This window comes from Cherax quadricarinatus, chromosome 37 (genome assembly GCF_038502225.1).
Source record: "Cherax quadricarinatus isolate ZL_2023a chromosome 37, ASM3850222v1, whole genome shotgun sequence".
NCBI lineage: Eukaryota > Metazoa > Arthropoda > Malacostraca > Decapoda > Parastacidae > Cherax > Cherax quadricarinatus.
Window position 1 is genome coordinate 24,726,780 of NC_091328.1, and position 15,302 is coordinate 24,742,081.

Genomic DNA, 15,302 nt, shown 5'->3' on the forward strand with positions numbered 1-15,302 from the left:
ATAAAGCCACTGGATGGCGAAACGTCTACAATAAAGATACCCAGATGTTGCACATGTGTCTTACTCTCATCTTGTCGGTATTATATACCATTCGTACACAAGATATGCATGTGCCGAAAGTAAGATATACCAGTGTTGATAGAAAGAAATACCAGTGTTGAAAGTAAGATATACCAGTGTTGAAAGTAAGATATACCGGTGATGAAATTAAGATACACAAGTTTTGAAAGTAAGATATACAAGTTGTACAAGAATGGTATACAATACCGACAAGATGAAATTAAGACACATGTGCAACATCTGGGTGGATGGCGAAACGTCTGCAATAAAGATACCCAAATGTTGCACACGTGTCTTAAATTCATCAAGATATACAAGTGTTGAAAGTAAGATATGCATGTGTTGAAAGTAAGATATACCATTTGTTGAAAGAAAGAAATACCAGTGTTGAAAGTAAGATGTGCCGGTGATGAAACTAAGATACACAAGTTTTGAAAGTAAGATATACCAGTGTTGAAAGTAAGACATAACAGTGTTGAAAGTAAGATATACTAGTGTTGAAAGTAAGATATACCAGTGTTGAAAGTAAGATATACTAGTGTTGAAAGTAAGATATACAAGTGTTGAAAGTAAGATACACGTTTTGAAAATAATATATACGTGTTGAAAGATATACCAGTGCTGAAAGTAAGATATACTAGTGTTGAAAGTAAGATATACCAGCGTTGAAAGTAAGATATACCAGTGTTGAAAGTAACATATACCAGTGTTGAAAGTAACATATACCAGTGTTGAAAATAACATATACCAGTGTTGAAAGGAAGATATACCAGTGTTCAAAGTAACATATACCAGTGTTCAAAGTAAGATATACAAGTGTTGAAAGTAAAATATACCAGCGTTGAAAGAAAGAAATACCAGTTTTGAAAGAAAGATATACTAGTGTTGAAAGCAAGATATACCAGTGTTGAAAGTAAGATATACCAGTGTTGAAAGTAGGATATGCTAGTTTTTGAAAGTAAGATATACCAGTGTTGAAAGTATGATATGGCAGTGTTGAAAGTTAGATATACCAGTGTTGAAAGATGTACCAGTGTTGAAAGTATAATATACCAGTGTTGAAAATAAGATATGCCAGTGTTGACAGTAAGATATACTAGTGTTAAAAGTATGATATACCAGTGTTGAAAGTAAGTTATACCAGTGTTGAAAGTAAGATATACAAGTGTTGAAAGTAAGATATACAAGTGTTGAAAGTAAGATATACAAGTGTTGAAAGTAAAATATGCATGTGTTGAAAGTAAGATACACCAGTGTTGAAAGAAAGAAATACCAGTGTTGAAAGTTAGATATACTAGTGTTAAAATTATGATATACCAGTGTTGAAAGTAAGATTTACCAGTGTTGAAAGAAAGAAATACCAGTGATGAAATTAAGATACACAAGTTTTGAAAGTAAGATATACCAGTGTTGAAAGTAAGATATACTAGTGTTAAAAGTATATTCTAGCGGTGTTGAAAGTAAGATTTACCAGTGTTGAAAGTAAGATATACAAGTGTTGAAAGTAAGATATACCAGTATTGAAAGTATGATATACCAGTGTTGAAAGTAACATATAACAGCGTTGAAAGAAAAAAATACCAGTTTTGAAAGTTGGCTAAACTAGTTTTTGAAAGTATGATATACCAGTGTTGAAAGTAACATATACCAGCGTTGAAAGAAAAAAATACCAGTTTTGAAAGTTGGCTAAACTAGTTTTTGAAAGTATGATATACCAGTGTTGAAAGTAACATATACCAGCGTTGAAAGAAAAAAAATACCAGTTTTGAAAGTTGGCTAAACTAGTTTTTGAAAGTAAGATATACCAGTGTTGAAAGTATGATATACCAGTGTTGAAAGTATGATATACCAGTGTTGAAAGATGTACCAGTGTTGAAAATATGATATACCAGTGTAGAAAGTAAGATATGCCAGTGTTGACAGTAAGATATACCAGTGCTGAAAGTAAGATACACCAGTTTTGAAAGTAAGATATACCGGTGCTGAAATTAAGATTCACCAGTGCTGACAGTAAGATATACCATTGTTGAAAGTAAGATATACCAGTGTTGAAATTAAGATACACCAGTGTTGAAAGTAAGATATACCAGTGTTGAAAGTAAGATATACCAGTGTTGAAAGTATGATATACCAGTGTTGAAAGTAAGATAAACCAGTGTTGAAAGATATACTAGTGTTGAAAGTATGATATAGCAGTGTTGAAAGTATGATATACCAGTATAAAAAAGTAAGATATACAAGTGTTGAAAGTAATATATACATGTGTTGAAAGTAAGTTATACCAGTGTTGAAAGTAAGAAATACCAATGTTGAAAGGAAGATATACCTATGTTGAAAGTAAAATATACAAGTGTTGAAAGTAAGATATACCAGAATTGAAAGAATGATATACCAGTGTTCAAAGCAACATATACCAATGTTGAAAGTAAGATATACAAGTGTTGAAAGTAAGATGTATGTGTGTTGAAAGTAAATTATACCAGTGTTGAAAGTAAGAAATACCAGTGTTGAAAGTAAGATATACCAGCGTTAAAAGTAAATTATACCAGTGTTGAAGGTATGATATACCAGTGTTGAAAGTAAGATACACCAGTGTTGAAAGTATGATATGCAGTGCTGAAAGTATGATATGCAGTGCTGAAACTAAGACATACCAGTGGTAAAAGTTAGATATACCTGTGTTGAAAGTAAGATATACCAGTGTTGAAAGTATGATATACCAGTGTTGAAAGTAAGATATACCAGAATTGAAAGGAACATACACCAATGTTGAAAGGAAGATATACCTGTGTTGAAAGTAAGATATATATGTGTTGAAAGTAAGATATACTAGTGTTAAAAGTAATTTATATCAGTGTTGAAGGTATGATATACCAGTGTTGAAAGTAAGATACACCAGTGTTGAAAGTATGATATGCAGTGCTGAAAGAATGATATGCAGTGCTGAAAGTATGATATGCAGTGCTGAAAGTATGATATGCAGTGCTGAAAGTATGATATGCAGTGCTGAAAGTATGATATGCAGTGCTGAAAGTATGATATGCAGTGCTGAAAGTATGATATGCAGTGCTGAAAGTATGATATGCAGTGCTGAAAGTATGATATGCAGTGCTGAAAGTATGATATGCAGTGCTGAAAGTATGATATGCAGTGCTGAAAGTATGATATGCAGTGCTGAAAGTATGATATGCAGTGCTGAAAGTATGATATGCAGTGCTGAAAGTAAGACATACCAGTGGTAAAAGTTAGATATACCTGTGTTGAAAGTAAGATATACCAGTGTTGAAAGTATGATATACCAGTGTTGAAAGTAAGATGTACCGGTGTTGAAAGTAAGATATACTGGTGTTGAAATTAAGATACACCAGTGCTGAAAGGAAGATATACCAGTGTTGAAAGTATGATATATCAGTGTTGAAAGTAAGAGATGCCAGTGTTGAAAGTAAGATATACAAGTGTTGGAAGTAAGATATACCAGCGTTGAAAGTAAGATATACCAGTGTTGAAAGTATGATATACCAGCTTTGAAAGTAAGATAAACCAGTATTGAAAGTATGATATACCAGTGTTGAAAGTTACATATACCACTGCTGAAAGGAAGATATACCAGTGTTGAAAGTAAGATATACCAGTGTTGAAAGTAAGATATACCAGTGTTGAAAGCAACAAATACCAGTGTTAAAAGTAATATATACCAGCGTTGAAAGTAAGATATACCAGTGTTGAAAGTATGATATACCAGTGTTGAAATTAAGACATACAAGTGTTGAAAGATATACCAATGTTGAAAGTAAGATATACTAGTGTTGAAGGTGAGATATACCAGTGTTGATAGATATACATGGGTTGAAAGTAAGATATACACGTGTTAAAAGTAAGATAAACCAGTGCTGAAGGTAAGATATACACGTGTTGAAAGTACGATATACAAATGTTGAAAGTATGATATACCAGTGTTGAAAATAAGATATACCAGTGTTGAAAGTAAGATATACCAGTGTTGAAAGTAAGATATACCAGTGTTGAAAGTAAGATATACATGTGCTGAAAGTAAGATATACCAGTGTTTAAAATAAGATATACCAGTGTTGAAAGTAACATGCACCCGTGTTGAAAGTTAGTTACTCCAGAGTTGGAAGTTACTTATACCAGTGTTGGAAGTTAAATACACCAGTGTTGGAAATAAACTACTCCTGCGTTAAAAGACTGATGCCGGTTTAAAGATGAGCTTTCCAGTAATCATCGGGAAACTTCGGTGGAAGAATTAACTGAATACCAGTTTGTATATATATATATATATATATATATATATATATATATATATATATATATATATATATATATATATATATATATATATATATATATATGTGTGTGTGTGTGTGTGTGTGTGTGTGTGTGTGTGTGTGTGTGTGTGTGTGTGTATGTCGTGCCGAATAGGGAGAGCTTGCGATCTTGGCTTAAATAGAGACGCTCATCTTGCCATATAGGACAAGTGAAAATTTGTGTATGCAATAATTTCGCCAAAATCATTCTGAACCTAACGATAAAAATATATTTGATTGTGTTTGTTTAGTACTAAATTATTATAAACGTATTTAAAATATATTTAGTTGGCTTAGGCTAAAATACATTGCTCTTGTTATAATAAGGTTAGGTAAGTTTTCTATGATTCTTTTGGTGCAAAATTAAATTTTTTTACATTAACTTTAATGAAAAAAAAATATATATCTTTAAACGTATAAGAGAAAATTTCAGAAAGGACTTAATTTTAAATGAGTTCTTGCTAATTGACCAGTTTTACATATTCGGCACGACAATATATATATATATATATATATATATATATATATATATATATATATATATATATATATATATATATAACGGGCTATATATATAATGGGATACCTAATTAGCAATTTAACTCGAAGCATCTTAAAAATTAATGAAGATGTTTGAGGAAAGGATTACATTACAATTTTTATATTAAAATGGGAATTTATAACAGTTGTTATTGCATCAGCACATAGGGAAAATAAATTGAAATCATCCCGTATGTGCAAATCATCACAGTATGAGTAAATCATCACTTAGCGGGGATAGATCATCAAATAATAAATGCATCATAAAAAAATTGATAAAGATCATCATTGAATGATCGTTTACTTTTATATACAGAACTAACCATCAAACAATAAAGAACTCATCACATTGTAGGTTTTAATCATCCCACAGAGCAGTCTATTTTTTTTTCTTTTTGCCATCAACCCAAAATCCTGTGGAAAATCTACATGGCGGCCCATATGTTCATAACTTTATTTTGCCACATTAGAGGAGAAAATCATTTTTTGTCCTATAAAACGTGATAGAAACAATATGCAAATTATAATATTTTATGAATGTGTGTAATAAACAGAAATCAATACGTATTTTCGAAAGAAATATAATACCTATTCAATAGATGGACTGAGGTATCATCGTAGACTTGGCTTGGCATCTCTTGTTTTGAACGTTCTCAATATCCATCTCATCATTTTCTTTGCAGATATGATGGTGGCACTGTTGTGATCCTTGAAAGTGAGATCCTTAGACATTACCACTACCAGATCCCTCACATTACTTTTCTGCTCGACTGTATAATTAGAGTTTATAGTATATTCTGTTTTAATTTTTATCTCCTTTAGTTTTTCATAACGGAGTAATTGGAATTTGTCTCCACTGAGCTCACTGAGCATCATATTGTTTCTCGTTGCCCATTGGAAAACTTGGTTTATATCTTCTTGGAAGTTAACCGTTTCCTCAATGGATGACAGTCTCATGCAGATTTATGCAGTCTCATTTCAGATTCACCGTTGAAATAGTTTCTTACCCATGTGTATTTCATCAAAGTCTCAGGAATATAGTTATCAAACTCTGTGATCAACTTTGAAATATGTTTTAAAATGATGCTTTAGACCTTGCACTGAAATGATTAAGGTGTTAATTTCAGCAAATATATCACGAATCAAGATAAGCAAATTGCATCATTCATTTTTAATCTGGGAATTTGGCGCAAATGCATGATTCTTTTTTATCCAAAAATAAATATCTCAGTCTCGTTCCGCATTTCAAACAATAGTAGGAGCATCTTTACTCGTGACAGCCACCTAGCCTGGGTGCTGCAACAGATGCACGGGTTCAATCCCGGCCGGGGTATGGTTTGTTTGCAATCGTGTCATTACGACTTCGTGAGTCATGAAAGAAGATCCTGGGGCTACCATCTCAAATGTTAATCAAGTTAGCGACCCGAAAGACCTGAATCATATTCTGCAACTCACGTGACAACCTCTGAGAAGCACTATTTTTACAGTGAAGGAGAAAGTGAACAATCAACGCCAGCAGATTTTCTGCTTTCACGTACTCCTTACATTACTGGTGCACCATCACACCAAACACTAAAACAATGATTCCACTGAAGCTTCTCTTCCTTGAAAAATGAGGTCACAATCTTAAAAATATCTTCTCCATATGTGGTGGAATGTAATGGCTGACAGAACAGAAATTTCTTCTTCATATCTTTTGGATCTTGATACCGTACGTAAGCCACAAAATGGGCATCATCACCAACTTTTGTAGACTCGTCCAGGTGGAGACTAAATTGTTCATACATATTTATGGCTGTAATCACCTGATCTTTTATATCACACTACATGTTCTTAATTGCTAGACTAATTGTTCCATTTGCCAGAGGAATCAGTTCAATTTTCTCTGCTGCTTTATTTCCACAATCTGTCTGCATCATCTCTAGGGCTGCTTGTTTTACCAATTGCTAACTAATGGTGTGTGGCTTCTTTACTCTTGCATTCCTCCCAGCAATGAGGTATGAAGCAAATGTTGCTTGCCTCACAGAGTAAAGAGCTGTGATGATAGGAGTGTTTATTGTCTTCTTTAATTTCAAAGAAACTCCGTTCTCTATTCTCAAGTACACCGTGCTTTCCTTCTAAGTACCTTTCAAGCTTGTTCTTCTTGAAAGACTCCTTGTTCAAGACTTCCCAACAAATAAGACTTTGTGGTTTAAGTCCGATACGTTGAGTGATATGCCTGAAGCCTAGCCTGAGATGTACGTTTTTGTAGTGCATTTTAGTCATAATTTCTAATTAGGAAGTAACTATTTGAAAGGAATACAGAATCAACTACCTAATGTTAGTTCTGAAATAACACTGGAAGCAGTAGTAGTAACAATAATAATAATTTTATAATAATAAATCTTAGTCCCTGACAACCCAATTCAAATGGTTTGAGAAATAATTTTCGTAGCAACTCAGGTGTAAGAAACTACTGTCAGAATGAGAGTAGATCATCTCAGCGAGTCTTAATCATCTCAGAGTGAGTATAAATCATGCCTTGATCATCTGATGTTACACTGATTGATACACTATCAGATGACTCGGTCATCTGATAGTGTATCAATCATCCGGTAGTTTGTATGTATATTATCACACAATGTGTGAAAATCCGCGCCAAGTTAGTGTAAATCAACTCGTATTGAGCGTCAGTCATCTCTTAGAGACTAAAAATCATCACAAAGTAAGTTATTAATCATCACAGAGTATAATTCACAACATAGCTAGTGTAATTCATCACATGAATGAAAATCATCACACAGCCAGTTTTAATCACCACAGTGAGTGTAAATCATTCACTCACGTAGGGAGTGTAAATCATCACAGTGTGAAGCAGCAGTGGCTGAGTATGATAAAAACTATTTATTAAGCATGGAGATGGAGCCGAATAATTCATGTTCCACAGAGGAACAAAAAATACTCTCATTATATTCATTTGAAATTTGAATCAAACATTACTGACGTAAAGTGAAAAAAAAAAACAGAGTTTTATAGTTACGTCTGAAACAGAGGAATTCTGCAATTGTTGTTGTGGTGATTGAAAAAGAATGGGACCGCAACGGCTGATAAAAAGACGTAACAATCTATTATGTGTTGTGACAAAAAAGGTGTAACAGTGTACTGTTACAAGAGTGACAGCAAAACACTGTAACGTTCTACTGCTGTTGCAGTGACACGAAAAATATATAATAATCATTTCGTCATGCCTTCATTGTAAAGACGATGTGAGATTTACTTATTACTGTAGTACAGAAATGAGGATGCCAAATATCATGATACATGAGCGACGTGGGGATATATATTTGTAAGAAAATATTCAAACAAATTCCTTCACATTCATTTTTGCAAATATTTGTAACCAAGAAGCACATTATGTACAAAATTCATTGTAAATTAGAGCAAATTAATTACTCCATTAGAAGCAATAAATAATGCTGTTTAAATAGTTAAAAATATGAAACAGTGTAACATTTACTTATATTACTCAATGAGAAACCTTATATGTGATGAACAGTGAATGATACATAGTGTCTCATCAGAATAAAAGTCCAAATAAAACACATTTTTATTGCCTAACGACAAATTTAGATAAATTCAAAAGTTCGTAAATTCAAGACGATAATCGTTCGAGAGAAAGATGTGTTGCACAAATTATTACAAAACGAAAGATTGGTAAAAACAATATTATCCTTGTCTTTAGTCTTTGCTTCAGCTAACATCTTTTCTTTTATAAAATATAAGGCACTGATAAATCAGTAGGGATTTTATTAATAAAGATATTGGCAACAAATTTCTTAAATGTCGTGCCGAATAGGTAAAACTTGCGATTTTGTCTTAAATAGCAACGCTCTTCTCGTCGAATAAGGCAAGCGAAAATTTGTGTAATATCGCAAAATTCATTCTGACACTAACGAAAAAAATATATATTTCATTGTGTATGTTTATTAATAAATTATTGTTAACTTATCTAATATACACTTAGCTGGATTAGGCTAAATTTAATTGCGCTTGTTATAATAAGGTAAGTTTTCTAAGGTTCTTTTGGTACTAAGTTATTAATTTTTTCATTAACATTAATGAAAAAATATGCCTTTAAAGATATAAGAGAAAATTTTAGAAATATTTAATTTTTAATGAGTTCTTTTCTTTTACCATTTATCGAAAGCCTATGTACAGTGGCATATATGTTTACTACCTTTCTTACCATGCTTCCTCTCTCAGGAAGTGTTCTTATTTTTCTCTTTCTCCGAGTCTTCCGCATTTGTGAACTTCAGTTCCTTTGCTCGGAAATTTCCACTCTGCATATTGTTTTCTCGTCTTGGCTGCCTTTCCGATTTCATCAACACTGCCTTTTCACATGCTAAACGGACTTTCCTCTCTCCCAAACTCTCTACTGTGAAATCTGTTCTTTGCCTTCTTTATATTTCCAGTTTTCAGATCTTAACAACCCTTCTCCATTCCTTGCTCATCACATTTTTCGCCAAACACCCTTCGTATTAATCTAGTTCGTACTTCTCTTACTACTGATGTTTCTGGAGACTGCTCCATTTTCTGTTCCTCTAGTTCTCTTCAATAATTTGTTAACACTGACCGTTTTTTTTTTCTGACAGACTTACAAAGTTCATAAGAAATCTTAGACTTGCCGACGATTACAATGCTCTATCCTGTCATGTTAGAGATCATAGTCATCCTATTAACTGGTCCACTGCCAAAACTGTCTACTTTTCTTCAAACCTTCACAATTGTCGTCTTGTTGAAGCATGCCTTATACACAACTTTCCTAATATGAATCTTAAACTTGGCTTTGTCATTACATTGATAAATTCTCGAAACTTCAGAATACTCAAGACTTGACACTAATCTTTTCTTCTCCTCCTCTCCTTGCTTCTTTTCCTTTCCCTTCTTATGCCTAGGTGAGTTCTATACTACGAGCATGCAGTGCTCCTTTTTCTTCTTTTTCTTATTTTCCTTAGACGTCCTCCACTGCTACTACTATTACTACTACTACTACTGTTGCATTTCTAACATTTCACTCTCTGACTCTTGTGCCACTACTATTTTTCCCATCTTATTACCACCTCTGTTACGTCTGTCCTAACTGCTATTAGTACTACTGCTTCTTCCACTACTACCGCTGCCTGTACAGTCACTTCTACCAATATATTTCTACCTCTCTTTTCGTTCTCCTGGCCCCATCCTCCTCTCGTTTATATACCGGCTCTCTTCTGTTCGAGTTTCTGTAACTAGTTAATGGTTCAAGCTGAACTGAAACGTCGTCATAAGTTTCATTCTTTTGTGTGAGAGCCATATAAATACACAGATAGGTAGTAGTCTGGTAGACAGCAACCACCCAGGAAGGTACTACCGTCCTGCCAAGTGAGTATGAAACAGAAAGCTGTAACTGTTCTACATGATGGTAGGATTGCTGGTGTTCTTTTTTTCTGCCTCATAAAAAACACTGGATAACAGTTATTTCTTGTTACTTCTACTTACACTTAAGTCAAACTACACAGGCATGCACATGCATATGTATACATGCACACATCTAGGTTTTTATTCCTTTCTCTTAATAGTTCTTGTTCTTCTTTATTTCCTATATTCTCCATGGGTAAGTGGAAAAGAATCTTTCCTCCGAAAGGCATTCGTGTCGTATGAGGCGACTAAAATGCCAAGGGAAATAGCCTAGTAACCCTTTCTCTTGTACAAAATACTAAAAAAATAGAGAAGAAAAACTTTATAAAACTGGGATGCTAGAATGTGCGTGTATGTAGTGCGGATGAAAAGAGATGATTGCAAATGTTATGAATGAAAATAAGTTGAATGTCCTAGCCCCAGCGAAACAAAGCTGAAGGGGGTAGGTGAGTTTCAGTGGGGCGAAATAAATGGGATTAAGTCAGGAGTATCTGAGAGAGTTAGAGTTAAGGAAAGGGTAGCAATAATGTTGAAGGATCAATTATGGAAGAGGGAATATACATGCATAAATTCAAGGATTATGTGGATTAAAATAAGGGTCAGATGCGAAAAGTTGGTCATATTAAGCGTGTATTCACCTGGATAAGAGAGGAGTGTAGAGGAGAGAGAGAGAGATTTTGGGAGATGTTAAGCAAGTGTGTAAGAACTATTGAATCAAGTGAGAGTCATTGTGGTAGGGGATCTAAATGCTAAAGTAGGAGAAGCATTTAAAGATGTTGTGATAGGTACGTTTGTGGTGCCAGGTGTAAATGATAATGGGAGTCCTTTGACTGAACTTTGTATAGAAAGGGGTTTGGTTATAGGTAATACATATTTTAAGAAAAAAGAGAATAAATAAGCAAACAAGATATGATGTAGGGAGTAATGACAGAAGTTTGATGGACTACGTATTGGTAGATAAAAGATAGTTGGGTAGACTTCAAGAGGTACATGTTTATAGAGGGGCCACAGACATATCAGATCACTTTTTAGTTGTAGCTACAGTGAGAGTAAAAGGTAGATGGGAAACATGGAAAATGGAAGCAGCAGGTAAGAGACAAGTGAAGGTTTATAAGCTAAAGGAAGAGACACTTAAAGATATCAACAACTACTGGAGGATAGATAGGCAAGTGAGGGTATAGGTAATGGGGTTGAAGATGTATGGAGTAGGTTTAAGAATGTAGTGTTACAGTGTTCAGCAGAAGTTTGTGGTTACAGGAAAGTGGGTGCAGGAGGGAAGAAGAGCGATTGGTGGAATGATGTAAAGGGAGTAGTAAGTGAGAAAAGGTTAGCAACTGAGAGGTTTTCACAAAGCAAAATTGATGTAAAGAGGGAATAGTTCATGGAAAGGATAAGAGAGGTTAAGAGAGTGGTGAAGCAATGTAAAAAGAGAGTGGGTGAGATGTTATCAACAAATTTTATTGAAAATAAGAGAAAGTTTTGGAGTGAGACTAATAAGTTGAGGAAGCCTAGGAACGAATGGCTCTGATAGTTAAAAATAAAAGAGGAAAGTTATTAAATGGAGAGTTAGAGGCATTGGGAAGATGGAGGGAATATTTTGAGAAATTGTTAAATGTTGATGAAGATAGGGAAACTGTGATTTCGTGTATAGGGCAAGGAGGAATAACATCTTGTAGGAGTGAGGTGGAGTGAGTTGTGAGTGTGGGGGAAGTGCATCAGGCAGTTGGTAGAATGAAAGGGGGTAAGGCAGCTGGGATTGATGGGATAAAGACAGTATTGTTAAAAGCAGGTGGGGATATAGTTCTGAAGTGATTGGTGCTTTTACTTAATAAATGTATGGAAGAGGGTAAGGTACCTAGGAATTGGTAGAGAACATGCAAAATTCCTCTGTATAAAGGCAAAGGCGACAAAAGAGAGTGCAAAAATTATAGGGGAATAAGTTTGTTGAGTATACCTGGTAAAGTGAATGGTAGAGTTATTATTGAAAGAATTAAGAGTAAGATGGAGAGTTGGATAGCAGGTGAACAAAGAGGTTTAGGAAGGGTAGGGGGTGTGCTGACCAAGTGTTTACAGTGAGACATAAAGGTGAACAGCATTTAGATAAGAGTGGATATGAGGGCAATGTGGTAGATGTTGCATATGTATGGAATATGAGGTAGATTATTGAAAGCAATGAAAAGTTTTTGCCAAAGGATAGTGAGGCTCAGGTTAGAATATATAGGAGAGAGGGAGATTATTTCCCAGTAAAAGCAGGCCTTAGACAAAGATATTTAATGTCACCATGGTTGTTCAATATATTTATGGATGGGGTTGTAAGAGAAGTGAATGCTAGGGTGTTGGCAAGAGGTGTGGGGTTAAAAGATAAAGAATTTAACACAAAGTGGGAGTTGTCACAGTTGCTTTTAGCTGATGACCCTATGCTTTTGGGAGATTCTGAAGAGAAGTTGCATAGGTTGGTGGATGAGTTTGATAGGGTATGTAATAGAAGAAAATTAAAGGTGAATATAGGATAACAAAAAATTTAGGTAACGAAAGATTGGATATCAGACTGTAGGAAGAGAGTATGGAGGAGGTGAATGTATTCAGAAATTTAGGAGTGAACGTGTCATCAGATGGATCTCTGAAAGATGAGGTGAATCATAGAATTGACGAGGGAAAAAAGATGAGTGGTACACTGAGGAGTCTGTGGAGACAAAGTACTTTGTCCATGGACGCAAAGAGAACATGCATGAGAGTATAGTTATTCCAACGCTCTTAGGTGGGTGCAAAGCTTGGGTGGCGGATGTTGCAACAAGGAAAAGGCTGGAGGCAGTGAAGATGTCTTGTGTGAGAACAATGTGTGGTTTGAATATAATGCAGAGAATTCGTAGTTTAGAAATTAGGAGGAGATGCGGGATTACCATAACTATTATCCAGAGGGCTGAGGAGGGGTTAAAGTGGTTCCGACATGTAGAGAGGAGGGAACAAAATAAAATGACTTTGAGAGTGTATAAATCTGTAGCGGAGGGAAGGTGGGGTAAAGGTCGACCTATTAAAGGTGGAAGGGAGGGGGTAAAGGAGGTTTTGTGTACGAGAGTCTTGAACTTTCAACAAGCATGCGCGAGCGTGTTAGATAGGAACTAATGGCTTTCAGGATTTCATGTGCTGTTGGAGTGTGAGCAGGGTAAAATATATATGAAGGGATTCAGGGAAACCGGCAGGCCTGAATTGAGTCCTGGTAATGGGAAGTACAGTGCCTGCACTCTGAAGGAGGGGTGTTAATGTTGCAGTTTTACACTGTAGTGTAAGCGCGCCTCTGGCAAGACTGATCGAGTGAATGATGGTGAAAGTTTTTCCCTTTCGGAATACCCTACCTTAGTAGGAAACTGTCGATGTGTTAATATATAAATATATAAATATATATATATATATATATATATATATATATATATATATATATATATATATATATATATATATATATAGATAGATAGATAGGTGATCGGTACATAAAAGCCTGAAACTGGCAAGCTGGCAGACTGTACTCATAAAAGCCTGAAACTGGCAAGCTGGCAGACTGTACTCAGGCAAGTCGCAGGCATAATTAAATATTTCAGATTGAAATGAGATATTAAATTTCTATTTCGCAAAATTAATTGAATAATATTCAGTCAAATATGCACAAAGCATTTTTAACGATATTAAAAAAACGATTCATTTGCAAGGAAACGAAATACATTATTGGTAACCGAGTAGCACCGCAGGAATTAGTCTACTCGTAGAACTAACAGAGACTTAATTTTTTAAATTAATTTAAAATCAGGTTTTACTAATACCTTTATTCAGATCCTGCTACTTACATTATTTATAGTCATACATCTTCGAAAAATAAACAGACTATCAGACTTTTGCCATAAAATATGTTCTTGTTTAATATCCTTTGCAATCTTAAGTAACGGACAAGAGTGAGAACTATTTGACTCTCGGTGGAGGTTGATGGTGAGACTTGAGAAGCAGAAGTCTGTAACGCTGTAGCAGGTCGACACTCCTTAGTGCGAGTCTACAGATGATGAGTGTGGGAGGTCAGAGAAATAGTGGGTGGTCACAGCTAGTGGGTGGTGACAGTGATAGTTTGTCACAGTGAGAGTGGGTGGTCACAGCGGAACACGTGATGGGAGTGGGTGGGTGGTCACAGTGAAGTAACAGGTGATGGGAGTGGGATGGGTGGTCACAGTGAAGCAACTGATGATGGGAGTGGGATGGGTGGTCACAGTGAAGCAATAGGTGATGGGAGTGGGGTAGGTGGTCACAGTGAAGGAACAGGTCATGGAAGTGAGGCTGGGTGGTCACAGTGAAGCAACTGGTAATGGAAGTGATGTGGGTGGTCACAGTGAAGCAACCGGTCATGGAAGTGATGTGGGTGGTCACAGTGAAGCAACAGGTCATGGAAGTGATGTATGTGGTTTCTTGTACCTAATAAATGGTGGTGGTGAAAGCCAAGCAAACAGAGATTAGTTGTAAGTGTGCACCAGCAACAGTAGTAGCAGCAACGTTAACAGAAACAAATTCATCAGAAGTAACTGCAGTAAATAAAAAACATAACAGCAAGTGCAGCAACAACAGTAGCAGTTGTGATGAATGGTTTTGAAAACCGACAAGTTGAAGAATTGAGACACTTACGCAACATACGTGAATCTTTATTGGAGAAACGTTTCGCCACACAGTGGCTTCATCAGTCCAATACAAAGTAGAAAAGGGTAAGGAGAGGAGGAGTCTGAGGTAATCAGTCCCTCAGCCTGGAATCGATGAGTTCAGTCCATCACTCTTATAGTTAGTACAACATAGGACCAGAGAGGTGGCTTATATACTGCAGTCAGATGAGTCGAAGCAGGAGGAGGCGGGATCACAGTGGGACCTGCCGCTAGTGTAAGTAGGTCGTCGTCCAAACGTTGGACAAGCGTTGAA

The 15,302-nt window shown here is 35.4% G+C and overlaps 1 protein-coding gene across 1 annotated transcript in view; it reads right to left on the reverse strand.

Annotated features, from left to right (window-relative positions):
• LOC138853681 (putative neural-cadherin 2) overlaps window positions 1-15,302 on the reverse strand; it is a 197,148-nt gene that overhangs the window by 120,633 nt on the left and 61,213 nt on the right. The gene's annotated exons all lie outside the window — the stretch shown is intronic.